Here is an 18,381-nt window from a genome sequence, read left to right on the forward strand (position 1 = left end):
GAAAAGAATTTGAGGGGCGAGGATCACTCACTTTTACTTCAAACATTTCTTCTAATGAATTTTTTATAAGAGGAGCATATTATTTTAACAGAAAATAATTAGTTTAAATTAATAAAATAATTTGGTTTTGGATATTCAGTGCTGTCTATCAGAAGTTCATGCATCTTTTCAGTCAGAAATAACCATGCCCCTCAGTTACAGTTACAGCTACAAGAGCTGACCCATTAAGGCAAGCCTATTGTTGAGTGCAAGAATAATTGTTTATGCAGCAAACCTATACCTAAGAATGATTTGGTCAATAAGATCATGTTTTGCAGGTGTAATTCTTCCACCAAGGAAGCCAGGAAGATGTCTATAGCGCCAGGTTACTGGGCAAAATTTCCAAGAAATGGCAGGCCTCTTGCTCCTCATTCTACAGAAAAAAAAGAGAGCGATCTCAGTCATCAAGTACCTTCTGATTCAAGATACCTTCAGATCAGTTTGTAAGCCAGGTTTCTGTCATCTGGTGCAATATGTAAAAATGTTAAATGGCTTCTGAAAAAGAACTCAAGTCAAATAACTCTTCATGTCAGAAACTGAGACACAGTTCAAAAGTTCGAAAGTATTTTCCCTTGTTAACATTTTTTAAACTTGTTAATAATTATCCAAGTTACTGAATACACAATATGAAAGCTTTTAGATACCCAATCTGAAATTAAAATCAAATAAAAGAAACTGAAAGGTTATTCAGCCTTCTAAATATGTGCTGTGAGTTTTGGGGGGCTTTTTGTTTGGTAGGTTGGTTTCTGGGGCTTTCTGGTATCACACACTCAAAGACTGGGATGTTGGGGACTGGGATGTTGGGGGGTTATCTCTAAAAATAGTGCATCCAGTCTTCACTCAGGCAGTGAAGTGAAGGACCAGATCTTCTGTAATGGGGATTTTCACATGCATCTAGATTATAAAGCAATAGCAAAAAGAAGCATGTAATCTCTTCTCTGAAACAGAAGAAACCAGTTCTGAAGGCATTTAAGAGGGCAGTTGTCAGGGCTCCCAGAAGTGTTCTTTCTGTGGTCCAAGGCGGAGGAGGATACAATTCAGTGGAAAGCTGAGGGAAACCAATGCTTAAGTAGAACAGTGTGAATGGTCTATGTACTTCTGCTTTTACCATTTTAAATGATGATGCTTCTAAGAGGCAGTTGACTGCAGTGGTGATGAGCTTACCTTCTGTACCACACCACCTGTGTTGGAATCCCAGCTCTGCTAGGTGACTTTGGGCATTACTTAACCTCACCATTTCTTCCTCTGTAAACCGAGGATGATAGTACTAACAGAGTCACCTAATAAAGTTGTTGGGATTGAGTGAATTAATATATGTAAAGTGCTTCTAAGCACCTAGGAGTAACAAGACACTATATATGTACTAGCTCTTACGATTTTATATCTGCATTATTCTCTCTGTAAATGAATCTTCAAAATTTCAGCTGTCAGCTCTAGTCTTCCCTTGGAGAATCCAGGGGCTAAATTATGGACCCTCTAGGGATGTAAGACCTTGGCCCTAATCCCCACCACCACCACTCCCTGCCTAACCCAGAATCTGCCCCTCAGTCTGGGACTAAGACTCTCTGGAGGACAGACTTTACACCATTCCCAGAAGTCTTTATCTCAGCACTCAGCATGCCCCCTCCAGGGGAAGCTCCTTCAAGACAGACAAGGTGTTTCCCTCTGAGGAGCCTCCCAGAAATATTAATGCTGAGTGGAAAGCTCTCTCTGAGGGATGCCCTGCATTGCATGCAGGCTGTGACTCTCCCCCTCAACCACCTGACTCCTACCATGCTCTGGGCCAGTGCACAAGAACCATCTGGTGACAATGCAGATCCCTGATCTATCTCTAGACCCTGCCTCAGGAGCTGGGGTAGGGCCCCAGGAGAGGCCACGGACCACTCTCTGAGAAACCCTGCCTGTTCCAGGCAGAGACACTAAACATAGTGCCAGCTGTTTGAAAAGGACCATTTTTTTGTTTGTTTTGTTTATCGAAATATAGTCAACTTACAATGTGTTAATTTCTGGTGTACAGCATAGTGATATATATATATATATATATATATATATATATATATATATATATATATATATATATATATATTCCTTTTCATTATAGGCCATTACAAGTTATTGAATATAGTTCCCAGAACAGGACCATGTCTCATTCATCTTTGCACTGCCAGCACCCAGCACCAGATCTAGCACATAGTAGTTGCTTAATGAATTATCATTGCATCAATGAGTGAGAGCAGAAGGAATAACACTTGTCCTTCATAGATGAGAACAATCCACTGCCCAACATACAGAGGAGTGCAAAGCTAGCAGAGAAAGATCACAAGTTAGCATTTTAAACAGGTTTTCCTCTGAAGGAATCCCAGGTACAGAGATTGTGCAAGACAAAATTTCAACTGCTACATATAATTTTTAACTCGTCCTTCAATAGAAAAATATCTACACCAAAGATTAAGAGCAGACATGGGTCATTATGGCTTAAAGTTGGTTACTGACATCTGAACTTACTTGTCATGGATTAATCATAAGGTGACTGAAAAAACAAGCAGTCTCTGTGTTCCTGATCTTTTTCTTCTGCTTTATACTTTACTTTTTTAGTTAAGTAGGGATGCCATTCATGAGAGATTATGATGCTCCAAATTTCAGTTAATACAACAAATGGCATTAATCTTAACCAAAATCACACTTTAATATGAAAATTCATTCAAATTTGTCAAAATATTTAGATTTACCACTCTTTAAAGACTCAGCACATGTTCATCTTTCTCTCCAAGTAGATAGAACATCACTAGAAATATCAAAAGCACCTCTTGTTTACCAGGCTGTTAGTAAAATGTGTGTGTGCTCCTTCAGCAGATTTCACTGAAAATAGCCTGATCCCGTGTCCGGGAGCCGACTGTTCTTTTAGAGTCTGCAGTGCTGACTCTGTTATTATCTTCGGCATATCTTTTCAAATCAATCAACCTTTCTGCATTCTGTAGATTTAAAAACCTGGGACCAGTGAATGAACAGTGCTTGTCAGCTATTTTATAGGAACACAGGAAAAAGAAATGAGGTAATGCTAAGAAATGCCAGTTTTATCCAATCACATGGACAAAGGAGTCATGCAAAAACATCTCCTTCATGGACAGATGGTGCTTCTGAGAATTGAAAGAATATAGCAAAAGTAAGAAGAGGAGATGCTAGAAACCTAAGTCCATAGGGGAGAGGAAAAGCAGCCATGATTTGATAGGGGAAAGTGGAGAAATAAAGTCAAGATGAAGACCTCACTGCTGTACACCAGAAACTGACACATTGTAAACTGACTATAACTCAATTAAAACAAACAAACAAACAAACTTTAGGTAGATGCACTGAAAAAAAAAAAGATTTCACTATGTGAGGGATTGATGGAAAAGAGAAATGCCAAGAAAGCAGGCGAAAATAATTCTCATGGGTTGCTAGCAAAAATAACAGCATCAGCTTTCAGGCAAATGCCATTTTTTTAAAGAATTTTTTGTTTGTTTGGGGTTTTTTGGGGGGGAGGGGGGAGGTAATTAGGTTTACTTTATTTATTTTTACAGGAGGTACTGGGGACTGAACCCAGACCTGGTGTATGCTGAGCATGTGCTCTACTACTTGAGCCACACCCTCCCCCCATAAGGTTATGTTTGATGGGAATGTTCATTTGTCATGATTCTACTGGGCAAAGAGGGCCAGGCAGAGGAGAAGAACATTCTATTTCCACAGCTCACTGTTAACACCCAGTGTTGTTTGCATTCTTTTTTTGGAACAGAGAACACCTGAAAAGTAGCCATTTCTCAGTATGCAGCCAGGCCTCTGCAACAGTAAGCTGTGACCCCCAGAAATTCCAGGTGGGTATCTACAAAGGCAGACAGAATGATAAGATGACTTCTCTCAGCAAAAAGCTCTGGGCAGCTCAGGTTCTTTGTTTCTATTTTTTTCATTCCTAAAAATGGTCTAGGAAAAAAAATAATCATTAATGCTTAGATAGGGAGGAAAGTGAAGAAAGGGAGAAAAGTAGCAATATTTAATGAGCATCTGTTTGCCTGGGGCTGTGCAATGGACTTCGCATGTGCTATTTCATGTAAACCTGAAATATTAACAAAGTTCCTCTTACTGAGCACTTGCTATATAGTATGCACTATACCAAGCACTTTGAAAGATTGTTTTAAAGATTAAATAAAATCAGGAATTGGATGTTATTATTCCCAATATATGAATGGCAAAAATGAGACTTAGGATAAATAATTTGCCCAAGGTCATATGATTAATAAGTGATCCAGGGTTAAAATACAGGTCTGTGTGACTAACTCTCATATTTATACCAAACTAATGTGTGGAAGGTAAAAAATCCAATAATTATTTTTTCATCAAAATATAAATCTCTTAAAATTCCATAGTTTATTCATATACTTGTGTATTTATAATGAATAGTAAATATGGTAAGAAAAAACATTTAATCCAAGAAATAGTCAAAGAAACATTCAAGTACCCATAAATAGAGTACCAGTTAAATTATGGGATAGTAAAATGCTATATGGTCTTTAGAAAGAATAAACCAACTGTACTTAGAGTAATCAACAAGTTGATAAGGCGTACTTCTTTGTAGACAATCTCAGGCAAAATAAATTTTAAAAAGAAGTAGAAGAATTAGAAAATCATTTTGCAACCCTTAATGGAATAATGGACCAAGGCAGTAATAATCACTGGATAAAACATTAGATAACATGTTGATGGGAAAGTTTACAATGGGCAGATAAGGCTGACACCACCCAAACCCTCTGCTCAATCTTAGAATCACTCAAAGTGAAACATGAGATATAGGAGCCCCCAAAGGTGACGCAGCATGAAGAACACAGCAAGCACCACCTAGGAAGGATTCTTGCCATAAATATTCAATCTGAATCCAATCAAGCCTCAAATACGAGGCACAGAGGAACAAGTTGAACAATACCTGTAGGGAACAGTCAAATCCAGAAGGTGGGCTCTTCTACAGGATAAATAATTTAGTTTCTTGAACAAATAAATGACTTTTTTTTTTAAAGGAAGAACATTATTGAAGCTTAAAAGTTTTAATGGATGCCATATGTGGACTTAATTTGGCTCCTGATTCAAACAAAATAATTTTAAAATGAAATTTTTGAAAAAAAATCAAGGAAATTGAAAAATAGACTGGATTTTAGATTACATTAAAAATATTCATTTTCTGAGATGTGATGATGGCACTATAATGGGTTTCTGTTAAGTCTTTATGTCTTGGGAGTACATACTAAAGTATTTATGGGTGAAATTACATAATATTTTGGATTTATTTTAATATACTCCAGAGAAAAAAGGGAAGCTATAGATGAAGCCAGATTACCAAAGGAAAGGTATTGTGGAAATCGTCCAACATACACAATAGCAGAGAAGTAATACTATGAATCTGTATTCATCCAGTTTCAACATTTTGCCAATCTTGATTCAAGCTATTCCTCTCACACGTATTTTTTTCTTGTATTTTTTAAAGTAAATCTCAAACATCAGACAAAATATCATTTCACTCACAAATATATCAACACACATCAATTAATAAGGAGACTTTTTTTTCACATAATGACTTGGCCAATATCACATCAAAGTTAATCATAGTCTCAATATTTTCTAACATACAGTAAGACTGTCAAAATATTAATATATATGTTGAAGCTGGATAATAGATACCTGGGGGGTTCTTTATACATGCTAATGTTGTGTATGTTTGACATTTTTCATGAAGAAACATTTGCTTAAGGAATAAGGCAACTTCCTGTGTAGTAATATGGAACAATGTTCAAGACATGTTAAGTGAAAGAAGACACAGGATAGTATATGTACTATGCTACAATTTGGGTTTAACAAGATATATAGAGGTGTGTGTGTGTATGTGTGTGGAGAGAGAGAGAGAGTCATGAAATATAACTGGAAAATACACATGGAAATAAAAACAGCAGTTGTCTCTGAGGAGGGGAACTAAAGCACCAGGGAAGAAGGAAGATGCGTTTATCCTTCTGCATCTTTTGGATTCAGGATGGTATATTATCTATTCAAAAACATACATCATTCATAAATTAAAAGAAAAAAACAATGTACAGGCACCTGATGTATCATATATCATTAAAACAAATAATTAACTATGATTACCAGTCACAGCTTAAAATAATCTAACTTTGGTATCCTACCAGATTTAGATTGGAAAATTACCCTTCTATCTCTAAAATCAGAAATCTCCAGCCATCTGTCTAATCCAATACTGTGTTCGGGTTTTAGAGCTACTGTGGTCTAAAAGATCGCCACTTCAGCGTACTGTCATCTCCTTTACCTACTATGACAAGTTTGGCTTATTCTGGTTCAAATCTTTCTATATTTGTGTTCCAAGTCTTTCTTCAGTAGAGCAAAGCCTCTCTCTGTTTATTTCTCTGGTGGTTAAACTGAAAGCAAGACCATTTTTCAAAATTGTCCCACATCCAAATGAGATCTGTATTACAGTCCAGTTGCTACAGATCATTTTCTGTCCTTCCAACCTAGCTAAGCATTGATTAAGTAACATATACTGGGCTAGCTGTTGTTAAGGGGATTTGTCTTTTTTCCAAATTAAATTTTAAATAATTTAAACAGATTAGTGCCTAAACACAAGTGCACAGTTGTCTTTTACAGCAACAATTTAGATTTAACTGAGGCAGCATACTGGGAGCTTATAAAGCACATCTCCTTTTAAAATATTTTTTCTAAATTTTTTTTCAGTCCCAAATGGAAAATGAAGCCAGAGTACATAAAAAGTAGAAAATCATGGAATGTTATTCCTTTTGTGAAATTTTAGAGCAACAATTATTTTTAGTAACATCTGGGCCAAATGTTCTTATAAGATTTAGTTTATTCTGAAATTAAATACCGTACAATATCAGGATGAGACACTTAAAATTCTGCAGTACTATTCCACAAGGAACTTTACAACTAGAAAGAATGTGCTTTTATACATACCAACAGTTTTAGTAAGCATTAAGTATACAACATGGAGGAACAATAGTCTTTTACAGGCAAAACAAAATAATTGTGTAACTGTAAAATCACGCAGAATCTACTTTGTAACTCAGCTTCATTCTTCATGAGGGATGGCTTAATGGTTCTTTTTATTATAAAACCCAATGACATTGAGCTGTAAGGAAAAAGTATAAATTGTAGAACTGATGTATCAACACCAAGATGAGAAAAAATCTAATCATGTAAAACTTCCTGGAACCTCTTTTTCATTAATACTTGAATAGCACATTTTTAGGTATACTTTTAAGTTCACAAACAAGACGTGCAACAATGGATAGGTATTCTGAATGGCTAGCATGAAAGGACTTGTCAAATTGCTTTGCTAAAACACAAGACACAAGCAATTCAGTTTGGATTACTTAGATTTTTTTCCTGCTTTTCTACAACATATTCTCCTAAAAAGTCAAAGAAATCCTACTTTGAAGTTCCAACCACTAAGCTTACATTTTTTAGAGAGCTGCCCTCCAGGTGGGTGGCAATTTTGTGAACAAGTAACATCTTGTACCAGCCATTGTGACCAGCTCTGAGAACACACAGGTAAACATGGCCTTTCTCTCAAGGAACTTAAGGAAATCTAAGGTATGTGGGCAACTGGCAACCCAATTTCAGGGATGTGAACTGATACACAAAAGGAGGAAAATATAACAAATATGACAATGTGCTTTTTCAGACTTCTAGTAATATTGCTCTGTGAAATATTTCTATTAATGAATTAAGTTACATTGATTACCTTCAGGAAGTCCTTAATCATTGCAGGACTTTCAAGTCTACCATGTTTTGGATAAAGTTAAAAGAAGTATCCTTTTAATAATAAGGTCCTATAATGCAAATTTTTATTAAATTATGATATTTTCATTAGGAACTTGCTAAGGGGACTATCTTCTAGATACCTACAGTAGAACTAACAAGCAGTAAGTGTTACTTCCAAGCATTCTCCATGCCTTTTAACCGTATCACACCACAATTTATTAACATAATGAAATCTTCTCTAAAATAAAGGCATTCTCTCATCTGTAAGTCAACATCCCCCCATCACCAAATCTGTGTTGTATGTAGATAAAAACTGTTTTGTCACAACTTTTATGTTTGTATACACAACTCAACAGAAATTGATAGTTGAAACAATAAGCATAAGTTTCTAACTTACAGAGAGAGCTTTAGACTTGGGAAGACCTGGTTGGAAATCCTGGCTGACAAGTCATGTACTTTGGTGCAAGTTACTCTTCCTATTTTTGAAATGTCCATAAATAAAGGTAATGTTGAAAGGGCCTAGCATATAGGAAGTGCCAGCCTATGGCAGTTGCAATTGTTATTATTACTGCTTATGATATTTCCTCAAAATATGATAAAAAGGCACAAATCAAATGGGGTAAGATTAAAACAAGGGATCTAACTGAGTCAACAAAACCCAGTACTGGGTCTTGAATAATGGAATTTTCTTTTCAACTGAGAGCAGTAGATAGCTGTTTTCTATCTGTACACATAGAACTATTTTTCTACCCAATCTTCTCAAAGGCTGTGTGGTAGTGGTGTGTTGGTGCAATAGATCTTCATGACTTCTTTTACATGCTCGAGACAAAGGACGAAAGTATGCTGAAGATCCTCTGACAACCTCCCCTCCTCCCCACCGACAAAGACCAGATAACTGACCAATCCAGGATGTCAGCTGCAGGTTGGGTTCTAGGTAGAATGTTGGGGTGTCCCCTGGGGCTTGCTGTGGCTGGTGGATCCACGGTAACTGGGCAGAGCCCTGTAGTGGATCAGTGCCATGGAGGGGCTGCTGTCCTCTGTGGAGCTTGGCTTCGGGCTGATCCTTAGAAATCTGAGTATGGGCCTGGTTTTGCTTCTGCCCAATGGCCTGTGTTCCCAGTTCATGTTCCAGAGCCTCCACTGGGAGACAGTGTTGAGTCTGCCTGTCCTCAGCTTATTGGTGGGTGTCTTACTTTCTTTCAGATTTATTCAGTCTGTTGAAGTCAACTTAATGGAAGACATGAAAAGCAACTGGCAAAAACACTGGCTGCACAGATTGAGGAGAAATGCCACCTCGTTGACAAGATCTGTGTGGCTAAAAAGGAGTATGCCAAGATGGAGACAACTTTAAAGAATGCCAGGCTAGAGAAGGGGCCAGCAAATATACCCAGTCTCGCTGACACTTACAGAAAGTTGATGACGGTGGTCAACCTGAGTTCAAGGAAGGAAATCAATTTTCTCCTCCAAGAACTGAAGATAGAGAGATCCCTGCAGTCTATACGAGAAGCAATGGCGGAGATGCTAACAGTGCTCAAGTTCCTGGAAGAGGTCATGAGAATCAGCACATCACAAGGGGCTTTTACAAACCAGCCAGGGGACCAAGCACCAAGTCCTGATGGTCCTTTTCCCAGGAGTGGGCCCTTGTATTAAACCTGTGCTGTTCCCTCCCCTCCACTCAGGCCTCCCAAACGGTCAGGCTGCATTCACTTACTCAGTCAGATCTCCATTTGAGCTGCACTGAGGCCAATGGATGGAGGGCAATCCCTTCCTTTGGACCAGAGTTCCTCCAGCTTTACAAGTGAGCACAGAAGTGAACTCCTTCGTGGTCAACATCTCATCTAAAATATACTGGAATTCCCAGAACACACCACGAAGGATGGGACTTTTTTTTTACATTCAGTAAATGTTTGTGGATTATCTCTTCTTAGTTGTGAAAGAAACGTTGTAATTGAGAGTGATCTACTTAGTTTGAATCTATATTAAGCCTCATTTCTCAAGACAGTTTGGGTAACTATTATATATCAGCAATGTAAGTGAAGTGTATATATAGTTATTCTGTGTACAAATATTGCATTATAATTTGAAAATACATGCAGTTTGTCAATATAAACTTTTAGATGGCCATAGCATTTATTTCTAGAGTTTAATTCTGAAGCCATAAGTTTAAGTCAAAGAGCCTTTTTTTACCTGAGTATGTATAGTTTAAAAAAAAAGATGAACCTTTTTTAAGATGAAGTTAAATTGTACTCTTAGAAGAAATTTTTATCATTCAATTTTTACATTCTGCTATAATATCCACAATAAAAAATAAATTTGATAATTTTTTTTAAAAGTATACTGAAGACCTACATCAAACCCAGAGCCAAAAAGACAATAAATAAACAGTTTTCATAAGGAAGCCCTCCATCTAAACAATTTAGACAGTTGGGTATAAATTAGATTTAAGAGATTGTTCTAAAAAAGCAGCATTAATCAAAACAGACTGGAATATAGGGCCTTGAATTCATGATCAGAAAAATCAGTCTATAACTTCTAATAGCAAGCTCAGATTTCATATTGAAGCTGGCAAAGTCACCAGCACAGTAAACAGTAGCATCTGGCTCTCAAGAAAGATGGTGTATACAATGGACTGATCCATAACTTCAGTCTATGTTAGACATTTAGATGGATGGGCTAAGAGCTCAGTGTGTTATAATAACCCTGAAAAGCTTTTGGCTATGGCTGTGAACACATTAGCATGAACTTAAATCTGTTGCTTTATTTACAACAAGAGATATTTGTTTGTGCTTTCTGCCTAAATGGAACTGGTTAAAGGCACCCAAGACCTTAAACAGTGAAATTTATATCCAAGACAACAGCTATTCACTGTACTGAGGATCCACTGAACATCTGTTTTGTTTTCGGGTTTTTTTTCTTTTTTCCATTTCCTCTCAGTTACATCTTTTTAAAATAAGTGGTACCTTTATTTGGAGTCTCTGTCTTTCCATATTAGGAACATTAATGCCTAATTTCCTTTTTCTGTGTTTTTCCCCCACTCCATAACCTGAAGCTTAAAAAAAAAATCAGCTAGAGGGTGCCTTGAATATGTCACCATTTAGAAATGCCACACATGCAGTCATTTGTTTCTAAGCTAGAGTGCAGGCTCTGTAGAACAGTGTTCCAATTATTCTTGTTGAAACCACTCAAAGCGACCAGAACTAATTTCTCCCAATATATCACTATAGTTTAACATCTAGAATGAAAAGATGCCCTCACTAGACCAGTAGAAACTGATTATTGCACATTAAGGATATAATCAGAGGGCTTCTGTATAGTAGCCAAGGTTTCCAAAAAATGTAATTAAAACACACCCAATCTAATTATGTGTTAATGCTTTTACAAACAGCATTAACATAGATGAATTACATGTGACATTTATTCATATGTATATTGATTTCAAACAAATATGTGAATCTCACCCTGACTAAAATTAGATTGACTAATTAACAGATGGGCTTTCTAGTACCATTAAGGGATGGCATAACATTGCACTACCTTTTAAAATTCATTATACTCATCAGCAGGCATTGTAGTGTTCTGTAAATTCTTTCATTCAATCAATAAGTATTTTTTCAAAAATCTCTTTTGAGTCTAGCAGTAATCTAAGGAGAGTAAGTCAAGATGAAGGCTTATTTTATTTTACTTTTTTCCAGGCAAAATTTTATTGATTAAAGTAGCTGAAAACAGCATTTGCTTGAAAATAATTTTTAACTGAATTAATGGCTTCCACATTTGGTGAAACAGATTGAGCTGGGTTTTATTCTTCAAGCTCATGTACAGTTATAATTATTTCTAATTTTTATTGATTTATTTTTTCTTTTCTTTTTTTTAATTGAAGTATAGTCAGTTTACAATGTTGTCTCAATTTCTGGCATACAGTGTAATTAATGTTTCAGTCATACATATATACACATTTCTTTACCATATTCTTTTTCATTATAGATTACTACAAGATATTGAATATAGTTTCCTGCATTGTATAATATGAATTTCTTATTTATCTATTTTATATATAGTAGTTAGTATCTGCAAATCTTGAACTCCCAATTTATCCCTTCCCAGACCTTTTCCCCTCTGGTAACCATAGTTTGTTTTCTATGTCTGTGAGTCTATTTCTGTTTTGTAAATAAGTTCATTTGCATAATTTTTTTAGATTCCACATGGTATTTTTAGATATACGGTATTTTTCTTTTGCTTTCTCCTTCTGGCTTACTTCACTTAGAATAATGATCTTCAGGTCCATCCATGTTGCAAATGGCATTATTTTGTTATTTTTTATGGCTGAGTAGTATTCCATTGTATATATTTAGTACAACTTCTTTATCTAGTCATCTGCTGATGGATATTTAGTTTGTTTCCATGTCTTGGCTATTGTAAATAGTGCTGCTATGAGCACTGGGGTGCATGAATCTTTTCGAATTAGAGTGAAGCTTTATTTTAAATTAAACATCTCTTAAATGATTTTAAATATGTCACTATAAACAGGACCTGCATAAAGAAAGAACACTAATATGACTCAGAAAACTACCCAAATTGGAAAAAGTTTCTAAATGTTCTTGTGGCATTTGATTTGATGGCCGAAACTGAACAATCATCCCCTTATTAATTAGGGTGGTCCTCAATCCCAGTAAGGCAAGATTGGAAGACTAATGATCACGTTTTTGAGATCTCATCACGTGACCTGCAAAGAATATATACATGCTATGCCTCTAAAAAAATAAAATAATTTTCTTTTTAAGGACTTTTCAATCTATTCCAAGATATTCTTAGAAAGTGAAATTGCAGTGGTATTCTAGTAAAATTACAGCTCAATAAAGAGAAAAATAACCTAAAATGGAAGAAACACCTAAGTTTGTAGGAAAATGCTCTTTCCTTAAGTTATGTGGTTGCAGAAGGTGCACTGAGTCAGAAATCAGGAGATCTGGGTTCTGGTCCTGATTCTGTCACTCATCTCATGTATAACTCTGGCCAGTGTTCCCCTCTGTAAAAAAAAAAAAAAAAAGGGAGAGGGATGAACTGTCAGTCCTGAAGGTTTGTTCAGCAATAAGTCCCTAACTGCATGTGCCTTCCCTGAAAAGTAGCAATCTGGGGTGTAGATGGCCTCTGCATTAATCATAGCCTGCCGAAAGTGACGATTAAGACAAGGGAACACAAAGACAGTAACATGAAGCTTGTGTGAGTGAGATTGGGAAATGCGTAATTTTCTTCCATTTCTTTTCATAGTAGTGGATCAATTTTTGAAGAGAAGAAATTCTAAAACTCCCATAAATGGTCATCACTACCCTGAGAAGCAGGTGTTGTTTGCTTACAGAAAGATGAGGGCTCCTCGGTTTTATGTCCAAAGAATTAACACACCCAAGCACGGGCATCGCTGCATCAGGCTTCCCTTCAGAGAGAGATGGTGTTTGGCACATAGCCAATAAAGGGGGTGTGGTCTCAGGTCCGGCAGAGAAGGCAGAGATTGAGGGTCAGTAAGAGCACCTCTGAAAACATTCCTCACACTGTGCTCACCCACTCACCCCTGGCAAGTACTAGCTGTAGGTCCTGTGCGCTTTGTCAGCTTCTCTGAAATAACTAACAAAATGACAAGCAGTGGTAGGTCCCTTTCCAGCACAAATCTAGCTTCACTCAACAATATGGAAGGAGAACAAGGTGGGTGGGGCAGGACGGGGAAATCTTCATTTTCCTATGGCTTCATTTTATTTCACTTGTCCTCTGTTTCACAGAACTCAGAGGATGAATTAGAACCCTCTCTGCACTTAGTGCCCATGCAATTCAGTGGAATAAAATGGCAAGTGAATAATGTTCACAACACTATGGGTGGGGCAAGTCCTTGTCTGTTGTGTGATGTTCTGTGACTTAAATCATCTCTTGCAAAAGGCTATAAAAAAGAATAGACCTCATCTAACCTTACTGTCTTTGCTCCCAGCTCACCATCATTCCCACCCAAAAGTTTCTTTAATGCCTAAATGTTTCTGGAATCAGTCTTTGGCCCCAAAGCCTACAGTTCGTGCAGATACTCACAGAAGAGACTAGGATCATCCCTCAAAATAAAACGAAAAATAAATATTTTATTTTATTTGCCATTGTCTTTCAAGTGGACATCCTATACCTCGAGCTAAAATTCAGTTAAGTGTTCATAGAAAAGTGTGAAGGCAAATAAACAATTTGTTCTCCTAAATTTCCCTTTACAGCCCCTTCCAACCACACACACTTATTTTCAGTCTCTAAAACAAATTTAGTGTCATATGCCTAGAAGGAAGAGAAAGATGTTAATTGGATTTATTCCCTTGCTCTCCCAAAAGGCCACACCTAAACAGCCAAGGTGAGGATCGCTCCTGATGCATGGGTGTGGGAATGTGATGTTTGTTACCAGCAAAAAAACAAAAACCAACGCTTAGAAATCTGTACTCTCGCACTTCTCACCGCTCGTTAATTGGGCTTGTGAAGCAGGAAAGACAATTTGCTTGCTGGAAAAAGCGAGAGAGAACTCCATCATTCTCCCACTACCGGCACCTGTTCTGCCAGCTGACACCACCTAATATCAATTTGACCATTAAAAGAAGGCAATTTACCAGTAACTACCTAAAGCTACACACTCCTCCCTGCTGCTTCACCCTGCTTTCTCTCTCACCACCTACTCACCCAAAGCAGAAAAGAGGCGGCAACCACTAAATATTTCTCCAGCACAGACACAGCCAGTATCTGAACATAATCAGGGATTTTGACCAAGAGAGCCACCACCCTCTTTCCCCTCTCCCGGCTCACCATATGGAGAATACCACGTCCACTCAAGGGTCTGCAAATCTGAAACTGATTCACATTAACCAGATCTAAAAAATCTATCCTTCAATTACAAAAATAGAAAATACAATTCAGAAAAATGCATCACGTGGAGAACAAACTGAAATCGTGGCTGGAGGGACATTTGCATACCAGCTGAGCCTGTGAACTCCAGGGTGACACAGAAAGCAAAGCTGCCCAGCCCAGACCCTGGGAGAGTATTTTACAAAGGGCTTCCAGGAACCCCCATCAACACCAATGCCTCTTTTCCGCTTCCAAAATGCTCTGAATAAAGACCTTCTTTAAGCACTTACAGGGAGCGGCAGCTTCTCTCAGCACTGTGCCTGTGAGTCACGCAGCAGGAGGGGCCCCAGAGCAGGGCAAATCGGGGAGCCCCCAGCTTCCCCGCAGGCTGATGTCTATGAGACGGTAGTCCAGGAGCCGACTTTCCCATTACAGCCTCAGACTGTAATCCATGTGCTTTCGGCGGGCCAGTCCCAGCTGCCCACAGAGCACCACATGATCTGCTCTGACATCAGATCAGCCAGACGTGACAGCCCATCCGCCAGCCTCTTCCACACTCAAGGGTTGCATCATTTGGATGCCTTTAGCTTGCATTTAAGCAGGTGGTACAGAGTAAGGAACTGTTGTTTTCTCACAAGATTTTTTTTTTTTTGCCTGATTCCTTCTGTTTCTAACAGAAGGAAAAAATAAGCAAGAAGAGCACTCGGATTTGTTAGCAGCCAGAATTTATCAGCTATATGGGAAGTAACTGAACTTCCACCCCTGGTTCAGGGAGGGTGAAGAATGAGTCAAGATGCCAATACCATGGGAGTGATTTCATCCACAAATCACCACCACCTCCCCCACCTTTCTTTAGATCATATTCATATGATGATATATACCATAAAATATTGATAGACTTTGTGTATATTTTATTTAAGCTAGTCACCACTGATTTTAGTTCATGGAAGATCTCAGGGAGGTAACCACTAGACTCAGTGCCACATACAATAATTCCACCATAAGAGGACTTAGATACAGTCCAACAGAAATAAACTTCTCCACCTAGATGGACAGACAGGTCCGTAAGTAGGCAGAAAGTCAGGATCATCTATTCATGCTTGCATTCACTCATTCAGTAACCATTTATTGATCACCAATATTAGAATTGAGGGAGGTGAATATTTGAACAATACATATAATTTCAAATAAGATTTTCTTTGATTTGGCATAGGGTTTCTAATTCTATTTCTGTAATAAGTTCTGGAAGTAATGGCTTTATCAAGGCTCCTTATAATATGTTCTGTATCTAATACTAAATCTGAAGACTGATAAAAAAAAAAACCCATGTTTTACCCTAAATTCACTATGATAAATGGTAATATAACCTTTAAGGTAAGAATAATCAAAATTATTAAGCTTTTATGAAGCAAAAGCATAGCCAAGCTAGGCAGCAATGACCAGAAATGTAATTCTTCCCTAACCAAGAGGAGAATGCACTCTTAACTGTATTACTTCTGTGAATTTGGCTTATCAACTGCATTTCAGATATTTATGTAGAAATAAGATCTCCCTAACCAGCTTATAAACCCATTGAATGTCATGCACTTTGGTATTATTTACAGTCACCTAAACATAATAGGTGTTCAACAAGTAATAAGAATAAATGAATTGACTCAGGGAACTATATTCAATATCTTGTGATAGCCTATAACGAAAAAGAATAGGAAAAGGAATACATACACACCCACACACACACACACACACATATAGCTGAATCACTATGCTGTACACCAGAAACTAACACAACGTTGTAAATCATCTATACTTCAATTAAAAATTTTTAATTAACAATCAAAAAATAAAGTAAGTGAATTGACTCAGTTTTATTCTTTATGTGGCTTATTCCCAACAGAGATGAAATGGAAATTAGTTGCCCCATGGAGTCTCATATTGAATTCCATAATCGCAAGCAACCAGGTAATTTTCTCGCAGGAAAACATCACAAGCTTGATACAAAATACAAGAGGAAATAAATAAATAAATAACTTAAATATTACATATAAAATTACAGATCAATTATTAGATTAATAATTAGATTAACAGATTATTATTAGATTAGACTGTTTTCATAACAAAGAGGATATGTAGATACTATCTAAACACTGATATTACAGCTATAATAAGGGCATAAGAAAACAATATAATCCACTTTTTTGATATTTTAGAAATATACTGAGTGCCATTTAACATGTTAAGGAATTCTCAGTCCTTATGCCATCCATAAATTATAAAGTAAGTTTGAAAATCAAGCCAGAATATCATCAGGACTGGGAGTCACAAGACTTGGATTTGAATGGCAACTCTATCACATACTAGCTGTGTCCATTTTAAATGTAAAGAACAAAGCTAAAATGTTTCTTATTATTCTGTAGAAAAGAGCATATCAATAAACTAAGATACAAAAAAATGAAAATGATACATTTTTCTACTCAGGAAATATCTTTTTGTGTAGTTTCTTGGCATTTTACTCATCTTTAACTTTATAAACATAATTAACTCTGAGCACTTTAAAATAATAATTCCCAGATATGTTTCTGTACCAACACTCCACTTAGTGATCTTTTGTCATTATCTCTTACCACATGGGCTAAGTAAAGTAGGAAGTTTGGCCTCACAGACAAAATGTTCCTTCCAAAATCTAAACAGCTAATAAAAATTTAATAGTCAAAAAACTATCACTACCACTGCTAAAACTCAAGTTCAGACTGCATCATCATTTGTCCCCTAGACTATGGCAACTACTTCCACTCTGTCTTCCATACGGGAAACAGAATGTTCTTAGTCAAATTGAATCACTCTTTAACCTACAACCCTTCACGAGCTTCCTATCTCATTTAATTCCTTACCATGGTCTCTAAAACCCTTCAATAATAGTGTACAGATGTTTCTCAACAGGCTTTCTTCCCTAGTAACATACTGAACATTACTCTCCTTGGCTGAATTATTGTTCTTTAAGTAGTTAACACTTACTTTCTGTGATTGATTTATTTCATTAGGATAGATTACCAGAAAATGGAATTACTGAATCAAAGAATACCATCTTCTTCCAAAATAATAATGTTTAAGCTAGATACATAGTTGACTGTCCAAAGACCACAGCTCCCACCTCCCTTGCAGCTAGGTATATATGGCCTTGTAAGCAGAATTCTACCTTTCTTGCTTAAAAGAAAATTCCTTATCCTAGACTTCTTTCTTTCCCCTTTGTGCAAGCTGGAACACAGACTTGCCTGTAACCTAGCTTCAATCACACAGCTTTAACACTTTGGAAATTCAGCAGAGCAAGAGAATGGAAGGAAACAGGGATCCCCAAATGACCACAGACAGCAGAGCTGTCCTTCCAACCAAGACCACTCACTATGGACTGTTGTGTGAGAAAAAAATAAATTTGCTTTTTAAGACACTTTATTTGGCACCTCTTTGTCACCATATCTTAAGCTCTGTCCTAACTAGTACAAGTGGTCACAAGTTTTTAATAATGCAACTTAATTCATATTGCCCAATCACTTAGCAGAAGGCCAAAAAGCTTACAGTTTTACCACCTTCTTATTGACATTGAAGCTTATTTCTTTTAAAGAAAATCTACCAAATTGACAAAGGAAAATTAACAGTATATGTTCTCTTTTTATTATTAGGAAGTTAAACATT

At 36.9% G+C, this 18,381-nt stretch overlaps 1 protein-coding gene across 2 annotated transcripts in view; it reads right to left on the reverse strand.

Annotated features, from left to right (window-relative positions):
* ANK2 (ankyrin 2) overlaps window positions 1–18,381 on the reverse strand; it is a 603,826-nt gene that overhangs the window by 505,580 nt on the left and 79,865 nt on the right. Inside the window, exon 1 of one of the 2 annotated variants that reach the window (XM_064480286.1) lies at window positions 14,985–15,177. The exons of the other annotated variant lie outside the window; for it this stretch is intronic. The gene's annotated coding sequence lies outside the window, so the exon portion shown is untranslated. Of the gene's footprint in view, window positions 1–14,984; window positions 15,178–18,381 lie in introns of those variants that run through there. 2 annotated transcript variants of the gene reach the window in all.

Source organism: Camelus dromedarius, chromosome 1 (assembly GCF_036321535.1).
Source record: "Camelus dromedarius isolate mCamDro1 chromosome 1, mCamDro1.pat, whole genome shotgun sequence".
NCBI lineage: Eukaryota > Metazoa > Chordata > Mammalia > Artiodactyla > Camelidae > Camelus > Camelus dromedarius.